Here is a 12,021-nt window from a genome sequence, read left to right as displayed (position 1 = left end):
ATCTGCTATTTTTATTGAAAAGCAATATTAAGTTTTCTCTTTGAACAATAACTGTATAAACTCATTATAGAACAGACTGGCATTCGCCCAAGCATAGATGTTCTCTTTTTAAGCAAGAAAGCATGTTTGAGAATTGAACATAAAGTAGAATTCTTTTATACCTGTATATAAATTTAACATTAATATCCCAAATATTCTCTTAAAGAATATCAAGGCAAAAATATAATGCAATTAATGTTATATTGCTGTATGATTTTAGTTAAGGAGAATCAAAGATCTGAGAACATAAATATCACAATCAGTGATCACTGTCACCTGTACAAATAGAATATTTGAATCTAAATTTTTGATGCAATCAATATAAAATTTTACCTGCTAATCTTCATTAAATACTCTACTATTAAATATGTTAAGTATGTTAAATATTTACTAAATAGTATTTAGATACAAAGCTATAACAGACATCTCCCTGCTCTCAAAGGAAATGCTAAGATTTGCAAATATATTTCCTAAATTCTATTTTTAAAAATTTTAGCACATTGAACAGAGATAAGAAAGGCTTTATGTTTGAGTTAAGCAATTACTTGATTATTATAATTTTAACAGTATAAATAAAGCCAATTGCATGCATGCACCTCTAAAAAAAAAAAATTCTTTCCTTCCCAGGTGCCACAGTGACTAAAATTCTACTATATTTTAGAAATTTTTTCCTTTATTTTAAACTTTGCCCAATTACCTTCCAATATCAATGGGTTATTTATTTAGATTTTCCTAGGCATATTTAAGTGTTGGCATTTTAAATAAAAAAGTCACTTAAATAATTACTGCAATAGATAGCTTTAATTTTTCTGGTAATCTCACCTAAAATGGAATTGACTACAGATGATTTAACATGTTATCATGTTATTTATTTATCAGATCACTTTCCACTATAAGAAATAGGACTCCAGCTCCATGAAGTCACTGGGAATGTCATGTGAAGGATTATGAAAGGGAACCAATATGCACCAAGTTGGGGGGGAGGTCCCACAATAGAAACTTGAACTCCTTACAATCTTTCAAGACTGGTGTGTATAAGGAGTTAATGTTTCCAAGAAAATCAAGAGGCAGAAGCAGAGAGAAAGGTGATCTTCTTAGTTACCCCCACACTCCTAAAAATCAATCAGAGTCAATAGTCTTATCGAAGTGGGATGATGGTGATAAAGGCATAGAGAAAAAAGAGAAATTTCCCATAAATTCTACTTTATTGATGACTGACCACACAGAGGCTAATGTTCACAACAGGAATAAGCATTTATAAATTCATCCATTAAAGCTCTCTGTTCTGCTCTAATGCAAAAATAACCCTTTGTTAACTTAAAATGTTTAAGCCTACATAGGAAAACTCACATGAAAATTGCTGACTAAGCCCAAAGCAGAATGCAAAGAAGTGAAATCAAAACATAGTTGTAGATAATTCAGATATCTTATTGTTAATTAAACACTATAATAAAGTATAAGACTTTAGTGAACCTATTTCAGCTGACATTGAGTATAATTGTAAATATGACTTGATTAAATAACTTGATTCAGCTAAAGCTAAAATGTCCCTTCAAATCTTAGCAATACATGTCTTATTTGCTTTCTACTTTATTTGTTGTATTTATGCATATTTGACTTAATATATGTTATAACATATAATTATCTTGCTGAGATTTCTTTTCTCTTTTACTTTCTTTGGTCCACATGTTTAGTTCTATGACATTTTGTCACATGTCAAGATTTATGTAACTACCACCACAATCAAGAACCACAAAGTGTTCCTGTCTGCCTTTTCATAGTAACACCCTGACCCTAAACACTTGGCAACCTCTGACCTTGTCTCCATTTCTATATTGTTGCCATTTCAAGAGAGTTATATAAGTGGAATCATACAGGAAATATGATTCCATTCAATATCTGACTCAACTATTTTTTAAGGTACATATATGGCATATATATGTAATCTTATATTTTTTTTTCTTGGCATAATCTTGCCTCAAAATTTATAAAAAGCGTTTTAAAGTTAAATTTGATTCAATGTACAACAAGACACGAGAGACAGCCCTGGGGATACAATCTCCAGTGTGGACTAGAGGGTAATCATTTCCTGACAGACAGCAGAGCTCTGTGCTTTAAAAATGGCTCAAAAGCTCTGAGAACTGGATTCTATAATGAAGCTCAAAAGCACCTACTATCAGGGAATTTGGAGCAAATCTCAGAGCCTGGAGTGCTGTCTTTGGGAGTTTTCATTTGGATAGGATGCACTACAGGAACCCCAGTGCAATGTCTACCTGCCTTCACTCAGATTTTCTAGCAACAGAGAAGCCCCATGAGTGATTTTGCTGAAGAAGGTGAAGACAGAGTTAAGGACTTCTAACCAGGCCATAATTAACCCCCCCCTTTTTTTACAAACCTAAAGACAGAGGTGCTCAGGAAGACTAATGAACATACACTTCTAAAAATAACTCCTCATTTAATTACTAGAAGACTATAGAGTCACTCTAATTAAAGCTGCTGGTCAGGCTGACAATCAGTTCCACATTCTTTACCTTAAGAAGTTCACTGAAATCATTTGAAATTCATGTGGAAATAGCAGGTAGGTGGATGGGGGAAGGGTGCCAGAGGGGGGATTCATTTCATTTTAGGCGAGGAAGAGTCAGCAGACTGAAAGTCAAGCTGTGCAGAAGGTTAGGGTGATAAAGGGAGCCAGAATGGCAAAAGGCCCATCTCCATTTCCAACCAATTTTCTCTGATGGTCTTTGAAGGCTGAAGGGAGCCACCTGATACAGGAAGTATCATCTCTGCCTTTGGGTGACTAAGAGCGGTCCTATCTGGAGGAAAAGTAGGCAGCTATTCAGAATGGTGTGATTTCAAGACCCTATTCTAAATAACAATAGCCAACATGGGTTGAGAGCTTGTTTTATGCCAGGAATTACACTAACTGTTATACATCTTATCTAGTGTAATACAACAAACCATTATACAAATGATAAAACTGAGGCTTTAAAAAAATTATGGTCCTTGCTAAAGGTCTGGAGCAAGTCAGTGGAGAGCCAGGAAATAGATCTAGGTCAACTGAGGCACTCTGCTGCCTTACTGAACAGGAACACCCACCTCCAGAACTCCTGTGACAATTCAAGAGGGCCTGGCATCTACTAGATGCTCAAGAAATGTCCCCCCCCCCAAAATCTCCTCCACTGGTGTATGTCAGACCCTAAAGAAATCTGCTAATGAAATTTGTTCCCATTGGGTAAGATTTTGTGTCTCTAACAGTGCTCTGAAAAGCAGAGGAAATATAGGCAGTATATATTATGAGCATACAATATTTCTGAAAACTCCTACCATAGTTGAAAAAGGAGAGGTGGAACAATAGACTTATATGCTCTAAGAGCATTTCCATTTTCAGAAAACGAAAATATTAGAAAATATACTTCTTCAAGTAGACCTGGTGGTCTTTGATGATGTCTTTTCTGCATTTGACACATTCTCTTTAAGTTTCCAGCTTATATCCCAATGAATGGCTGAATAAGCCTAACAAGTATTACCCTGGATGATTTCAAACTTTACAACATCAACAATAACACTTCTATTATTTTCATAAATTTTTAAGTAGAATTAAAAATTAGACAAATATTAATAATATATCACTCAAAATATTGATATAGACAAAGATAGTGATACTTCCCAAGTCTAAAGTGGCAGTGCAGCAGCTAGAAATGTTTATCATCTTACTCCAACTTAACAAATGCAGTTCATGTATACTGATATTTAATACATGGTGAACATGGGAAAGTCATATATTTCTTTAAGCCACTCTACCAATTACTGCTTCTGGGATTTAAATTTGTTAGGTTACAAAAGCAAATGACTATTGATTCCAGGCAAGGATGCCAATAATGAGGCACATCAGGTGTAAGGCTTTAGGGACAGGTAGAGACTAGTGACCTTGGGCAACCCAGCTCTCTGAAGAGGACAGATGGTGACTGCCATTAGAAAGAGTAGGTAAAAAAAACACATTATCATTTTCTGGATTTTGTGTGAAATTTCCTAGTTGTTAAAACTCAGTAACTAGCCTGACCAGGTGGTGACACAGTGGATAGAGCGTCGACTTGGGATGCTGAGGCTTAGATCCATCCTGTAGACCAGGAACCTACATCCTCTAGTTGAAAGGTACCTAAGAATAAATTTTGATTGGCTAAAAAGGGAGAAAGGGGCAGGCAAAGTGGTTGGTGCCAGAAACCCAGGAGTGAGGGTGAGCACCCCCCCCCATCTCTGAGCATCTCTAAAAAGGGGCAGAGAAGGCAGAAGAAATAGAAGGCAAAACGACAAAAGAAAGAAGGATTGCCTTCTTCACTATGCATATTCCTAGTGACAGCTGGAGAGGTGGAAAGAAAAGAGTAGATGGAAGAGACTAGAGAGGTCTGTGGGCACATTCAGTATTGTGAGGAATGAGCTGGACAAGTGAGATGACGCACTTCCATTTCACCTGAATGGGGAGCCGGTTCCAACCACAGCATTCAACATTCTGGGGCATCACTGTGTCTAGCCACTGTGTGGTTTATGGGATTGTCACACATTTAATTCTGACAAAAAAATCAAGTAGATATTATTCTCCTCATTTTAGTGATAAGGAGACTAAGGGTTAGAGACATTAAGTATCTTGCCCAAGATCATAAAGCTGTTAACTGGCAGAGAAAGCATTGAGCCCAGGATTGCCTGACTTCTGTGTTTGAGTTCTTAAGCACTTAACAAGTCCCAGCTCTTGCTGGGCTTGAAATGGGGCAAGAAGATGGAAGAATACAGCCCTTCTGACATGTTGCTGGTGCTCAACCCTCCAGGAGCTTAAAAGTCTAGAGAGAGCTAAGGATGCATGCTCTCCTTTTCCTGACAGTGGTTTTTGCTCTTATGGAGGTGAGAGCCATGTACCAACAACACGCCAGCATTCTATGGGCTGCCCACTGCCATTTCTGTGCTGTGTGAGACACCGGCCAGTTCACAGAGTGCCCTGTGCCATTCCTAGGATTCAGTTTCTCATCTGTACAATGAGAACAATACTGCATTAGTTGCTGAAGAAAGAGGACCCAAGAGAATTTCTCAAAGTCCATCCCAGCATATTTTCCAAAAAGAAAAAAGAAAAAAGAAAGTGAACGGCAGCATTGCCCAATTCCTTCAGCATCCTTTCTGTTTCTCTTTAATGCCCCAAGGAGTTCACTGCACTGTGCCAATTCTCAGGCTCCCTACAGATCCTACAGACTGTAACCCCGTCAGTAGTCACTTCTGAATCTGTGAATGTTAGCTTTGCATGCTTTTAACTAGAGGAATGGTAAAAAGTTTTACAGAGACTATAAAATCATAAGGCCTCTGACCCCTGACCTAAAGATAAGGGCAAGTGATCAAAACACAGATATAAAATAGATTTTTAAAAGTTCTTTTAAAAATTTTTGTTAACATACCAACCCACAGCAAAATATCCACTTAGCCACTCTTTCTTGAGGTAGAGAAATGAGATTTTCTGAGGAAAAAAAAATTGTTCTTAAACCTCCACAACTAGAGACCCCAGTGGTAACCTAGGGTGGTGACATACCCAAGTATCCAAAAGTGGAAGCTTAATAAATGTGTGTGGATGATGATTAAGACAACAGTGCTGAAATTCAACTAATATTAAGATATGTGCTGTATTTAATTTTGATTTGAGTGAACGGTGTTAGGGAAATAACCCATGCTAGCCCTCCCATCCTGCTAGCACATGATTGTAATATACAATCGTGCTGCTGAGTTTAGGAATGTATTTCCTTGGCTCCCACTCTTTGAAATTTTGAGACACTACCTTTTGCAACAGCATCAGCAATTTTTGAGAGCTGAATGTATTCAGTGTTGAGATTTAAAAACTGACTTTATTATAGTTTTTTCAATAAATATATATATTGGGGGGAAAAGAGAGAGGAAGGAAAACCTATATATTAAAAGAAACTTTGAGAAACATACCAACAGATTGTAATGCATGCACCTTATTTCTGTACCAATTTCAATTAATTATAATTTTAAAAAATTATTAGGCAAGGAAATTTAAGTGTTATCTGGATGTTTAATGGTATTAAGGAATTACTGTTAGTTTTTAGATAGGATAATGACATTGTGTTTATTTTTTTAATGTTTTAATTCTTTAGAGATACATGTTAAACTATGGATTCAATACTATAACATTTGAGTTTGCTTCAAAATAATCTTGGGGCAGAGGAGAAATGTGTGGGAGTGGTCTAGGCATCACAAGGTTGGGTACGAGTTGAAAATTGGTCAAGTGAAGTGATTTTAAGTGGAGGTTCTTTACACCACTCTTTCTCTTTTGTATATGTTTAATATTTTTCATAATAAAAAAGGAAAAAAATTCCATAATAAAAAGGAAAAAAATACAGTCTTTGTCAGTTAGAAGAGATGTTTGAGAGTCAGGAAATCCTTATGAAAAGGGGTGTCCACACACTTTATATAACCAGTGGCTGATTTTCCACAAATAAAAAATATGTTCATTTTTTTAAAACAATGACTTAGGCACAGATTCTCCTTCTGAGCATCCACTCTGCTATGTATCTGAGCTACAGATCTTCCCAGTGGCCTTTGTGTGCATCTCCACTTGAAGGATGACCTGAAGGGCGAGCAAACTCATGGCCAAAGCTGGACTTAAGATTTTCCAAACAAACCTACTTCCTCATTTCTTATCTTAGTATTGCAAACCCAAGCCACATAGCCCGATCAATATATACCTAACAGTTATTTTTAATTTCTCCCTCTCCCCACCTTCACATCCACCTACTTGTCATATCTAGTCAATTTTAGATCAGAAAGGATCCATCAACAAGGAAATAGCCTAGACTCCGAGAGTCACAGAACTAAAGGAGAAAACAGAGGCTCTGCTACTCACCCAGTCATGTCTAAAGAGCCCAATCCAGTGTAGTCAGATGCAAAGGCATGTACTCACAGGGAAGGGAAGAGCAGTAGTGAGGACAAGCCTGCCACTTTGAGGGAAGGTACCCCTAACCTTTCTTAGGGCCCGCATACCATAAGAGCAGGTTGGACATCACCCCCCACCCAATATACCAGGGAGCTCATGTTAAAAATGTGTATCACATGGCAAGTGGTGAAAGTGTGAATCACTTAGAAATAAAAAACAAAACCTATTTCATAATAGGACCAAATCACAACCTGCAGACTACAAAACAGAAGAATGAAAAACTGCTGAGCCATTCTAATGGCAAAAGGAGACATTAACAAAATATAAAAATAGCAAGGAGAATAACAACAGTCAGAACTTAATTGTCATCTACAAACAACATCTGAATCTATGTGGCAATGCTACCCATGATTCATCCCCACAAGTCAAACTTGGAACCAAATGTGCAAAAGAAAAAAATGGCATTTAACAGGAAAGATGCTTGCAACACATTTAATTTTGCATAAGCAATGTAAATTTCCCCAGGATTTGACCTAAAGTATAAAACCAGCCCATATATTGTTCTATCAATTAGGCCTTCCTGCATCAGCACTTTTTCATTGCAAACAGCTAAAGCCATATTCTCTAATCAGAACAAAAAAATTCACATAGACTGATTTATTTCCACTTGTGTTTTACTATATTTCTAGGGGAAAAACAGAATAACTTTTAAAACAGATCGGAAGATCTCTGTAAGTAGAACAGATGAATTATCACTAAATTGCACCCATCTGAAGGGAAGAAATGGCTAGATGCAACTTAGTGTTTGTCTTGGGGCTTTTCAACACTTCGAGATTTTAAAATGTGGATTTCCATATATAAGAGATTCATTTAAAATTACCTAAATCCTAACTAAAGCCTTAACACCATTCTGATACTTACTTAGATTTATAAAAATTACAAAAGTATTTATTTTCTAGCTACACTGTGCTTACAGATAATCTGTCCCATCCTTTTCAACATCCCTATGGAAATGCCGCAACTTTTACAATAGGATCTTTTTTTTTTAATTTTTTTATTTTATTTATTCATTTTAGAGAGGAGAGAGAAAGGGTGAGAGAGAGACAGAGAGAGAGAAGGAGGGAGGAGCTGGAAGCATCAACTCCCATATGTGCCTTGACCAGGCAAGCCCAGGGTTTCGAACCGGCGACCTCAGCAGTTCCAGGTCGACGCTTTATCCACTGCACCACCACAGGTCAGGCTACAATAGAATCTTTATTAATACTGATAATAATATTAGTCAAGTCTTTATTGAGCAGGTACTGTGTACCAGGTGGTATGCAAAGCTCTTTATATACTTTTTCTCATTCAGTCCTCCCTCACCAAATGCTATGAAATTGTCACAATCACTAACCCTATTTTATAGGTGAAAAGACTGCTTCTGTAGATATGAGAGTATAACAGCAAAGGATGCCCCAACACAATATCTTCAGAAAATTGTTTTAGTCATAACTCTCAATGGAATAACAATTTCAAGTTTAAACCTCTTAAAGCCTCAGAAAATATCTTCATAAGGAACAAAAGTTCATATCCAAGCATTGTCCTTTGAAATTTCAATTCTATTACCCTGGGATTTATTCAGTATCTCCTTCAGCAGTGAGGTCATTTCATTGTTCATTAGACTCTCAAGAATGCAAAGATGCAAATTAGACTGATATCTTAAGGGTCAACTGTATCCCCGATATTATGCTGGTTTATTTAATTTTCACAATATAACTATTAGAAAGAATCTTTCAGATTCTGCAAGTAAAACCCACAGCAAAGATACAAACAGCTGAAAGGGGTTGTGACTGAGAGTTAGATCTGTTTCCTAATTCCAAGAGGAGGGTAAGAGACTAGGAGAGCAATTAATTGGCTTGCAAATGTGGGGGGGAAATATTTTCAACAAAAATATATTGAAACAAAGTGCCAAAGGGTGGATGGTTTACTGAAGGTTTTTAAAATTATTTACTCAATTTCTGGACCTGGATGTCAAGACATAAAATGTTGTCATGATCCCAAGTTTCCTTTGAAAATTTCAACATTGATCACATGAGAAGTGAATTCTAAAAGTTGGCAGTCTAATGCTCTTGCTTTCGTCAACATGGAGTCATCTGCTCCTCATATTTCTATTCAGATCAGCATTAGGAGACATTTTTAAGAGGAGACTCAAATTTAAGCAAAGAAAAGGAGGAAATGAGAAATCACAACAGCAGGAACACTTACAATTCCATGGATCGCTTTTTAATCTGTGACTGTGCCCGATACTATTATCATGAATTTATAATTCAGCCATGAAGTCAGTAATGCTAGATGACCCACGCTGTTGACATTTTGCAGCAACTGAATTCAGTGTTCTGTTATTAAAATAGTAATAGCAGCAAATACTCAGAAATGTCTAGTATGAATGTACTCACTAGTGTTTTCTCATTCTGAATCCCCAGAATTGTCCTCCCAGTTTCAAAAAGTATCCCCGAACCCCAAATACTAGGTGAACCTTACAATGTAGATCAATAGATTTTTCAAGTGCAATAATTGTTTCTCTCTGGGAGACTCCCATTAGTCCCAGAAGGAAGAATACTTTGATTGACCTCGAGGAACACAGCAGATGTGTATAAGCTGTGTATGCTGCTGACCTTATCAGAAGAAAGCCAGGCCTTGAAAATCACAGGGGAACACCCTGGGCATGTGCATGTTGGCTATGGGAAACCAAGCAGCTGGTTAAATGTGTGCTCTCTTTAAAAACCAACCAAACCAAGAAATGCAGACCATGAGTGAGAAAAGGAGAAAAACAATGTATGAATTAACAATATCTCTTTGTGTTTAAACACTTTCTCAAGAAACAGTAATACGAATGGAAAAAGAAGAGGTATATTGTTAGCATCTGGAAGTTTTCAACCCACTAGTAAAAAGATTTTCTACATAAAAATTTGGTGGTCCAGTAGCTTAAGTTCCTGGAGACAGAGATGTTATCTCTCTTACTTTTGAATTCTACATTTCCTGCCTTGTTTAGGGGCTCTATAACCAAATAACATGGCAGGAGAGGGTGTAGAATTAGTAAGATTGATATTTTATAGATAATTCTAAGCCAAAGAAGCAGGTTAAAATTAACAGGGGTTGGGGGAGGGAGGAAGGGAGGGAAGAAGAAAAGAAAGGAAGGAAGGAGAAAAAGAAGGGAGGGAGAGAGATGTATGTATTAGGTGCTTAGAAACACAGGAATGAAATAAAACAAGGATCCTCACCATCAAAGAACTCACAGCTGAGCAGAGGGAAAAGACCAGGGCATTAACTCACCACTACGCAGTGTAATGGGCACACTATGGTTAAAGGAAAGGTCAGGATGATGGAAATGAAGAGGGGGAAGATGGAAAAACAAAGGCTAGAAGACCGAACGGGTGATCTTGTAACACCGAGAAAGCTGCAAGGAGTTAAAAGTCCATTAAATTTTAATTTCAGAACATCTCTAAGTAAATCATGCACATTTCCTTAGTAAGCACAGATAACACCACTCCCTAATGCCTTACACTGGGCCAGATTAACACATTTATGTTCCCTGATTAGCATCTGGCCCCACCAGTGTTTGTGTGTATGATTCTTGAGCTAGGTCATAACCGAAAGGCATATTACCTACCCTGATAGGTCAATTGCAAACATGTGAGGGTATTTTTGGTTGCCACAACAAGTCAGGTGCCACTGAAAGTTGTGACTCAGGACGAGGGAGGCTCCACAACCTGCAAAGCCTGGGGAAGTTATTCCCAAAGAAGTCTTCCCTATCCCAAAATGCCCACAGTGCCTCCTGTAGACACTCTTGGCCAAATCAGGTCATGCTACAACATCTGTACTTTAACGTTAATATTTACTGTCTGGTTTATAATACTGGCTCTACATGAATTATTAACCTTTCTATATTGCTAACAACAAGAGAACACACACACAAAGAAAATAATTCCACAGTGCTTTATTTGTAATTGAGGCTAAGAAAGAGACAACACATTTTACTGCATCTGAAATGAGGGCAATATTTTCTTCCCTAAAAGAGAAGCAGTATCTGGCTCCATAATAAAGAGTCTTTATAACAAGATTTTCCTTCCCATTATGATTTCATACCAGCACCTTATTAGAGAAACCACAGGGAGAACTATCCAAACCCACCTTTAAAGTGGTTACCTGTTTCGTGTGAAATTTCTGGCATCTCCCTCACTTCGATGGTAGTAAATGCTGTAGTGCTGATAAGGGGCTACTTCTTGCACCCATCAGGAACCACGATGATGTAATGGGAATGTTTCTGGTTGACCACTCAGAGCATGGGCCAAAATTAGGATGGTTCAGACTCACTTGCATTAACAATCACTATTTCTTTGATCTCTCTCTTGGTGTGAAATCCAAGGAAAGAAATTATAATTGTAATACTCTTGGAAGCTTCAAAGAATGTGCAGAAAAGGACAAATAATGTGTTTTCTGGGATTCAAATGCAAGTTACTGGTACTTTTAGATAGACTTCATAACTCCACAGAGAATGATACACAAAGGTCCCCAAGGATAATCTTGGGAAATGACTGCCCAGGAGTACAACTTTGGTGACATGCATGCAGATTGACAATAATCCTGTGGTCAAACCATTATTTCAGTTTTTCATCAGGTAAAATAATTGGGAAAATGAGACAGAGATGGGTCTTCACGTATCCGTGATCATTTAAGAGCTACAAGGGGGCATTCTTCAGTTCTTAAGTTTTCTGGTGGAAGTATAAAACTACGATTGTTACGTATCATCCAAACACCCCTTACTGCCAATCTTCTTTAAAACTGAGCCCATTCTTGATGCCCCCATTTTATTATTCCCATTCTCATCAGTTGGGCCTCTGCTGCTGGGAGGATTCTCATTCATTCAATAGGAAATCAACCCCCAGCCCAACAACCTCCTCCATGTTCACTGTCCTGCTGCCTTTTCTCAAATTCATTATTCATGCAGTATATATTGAGATACCACTAGATGCAGGCATTATTCTAGACTCAGATAAAAACAGAAGTCAACAAGA

The sequence above is a fragment of the Saccopteryx bilineata genome, chromosome 3, assembly GCF_036850765.1.
Source record: "Saccopteryx bilineata isolate mSacBil1 chromosome 3, mSacBil1_pri_phased_curated, whole genome shotgun sequence".
Taxonomy (NCBI): Eukaryota; Metazoa; Chordata; class Mammalia; order Chiroptera; family Emballonuridae; genus Saccopteryx; species Saccopteryx bilineata.
The sequence above is the reverse complement of the archived record's forward strand: the minus strand, read 5'-3'. Positions refer to the sequence as shown.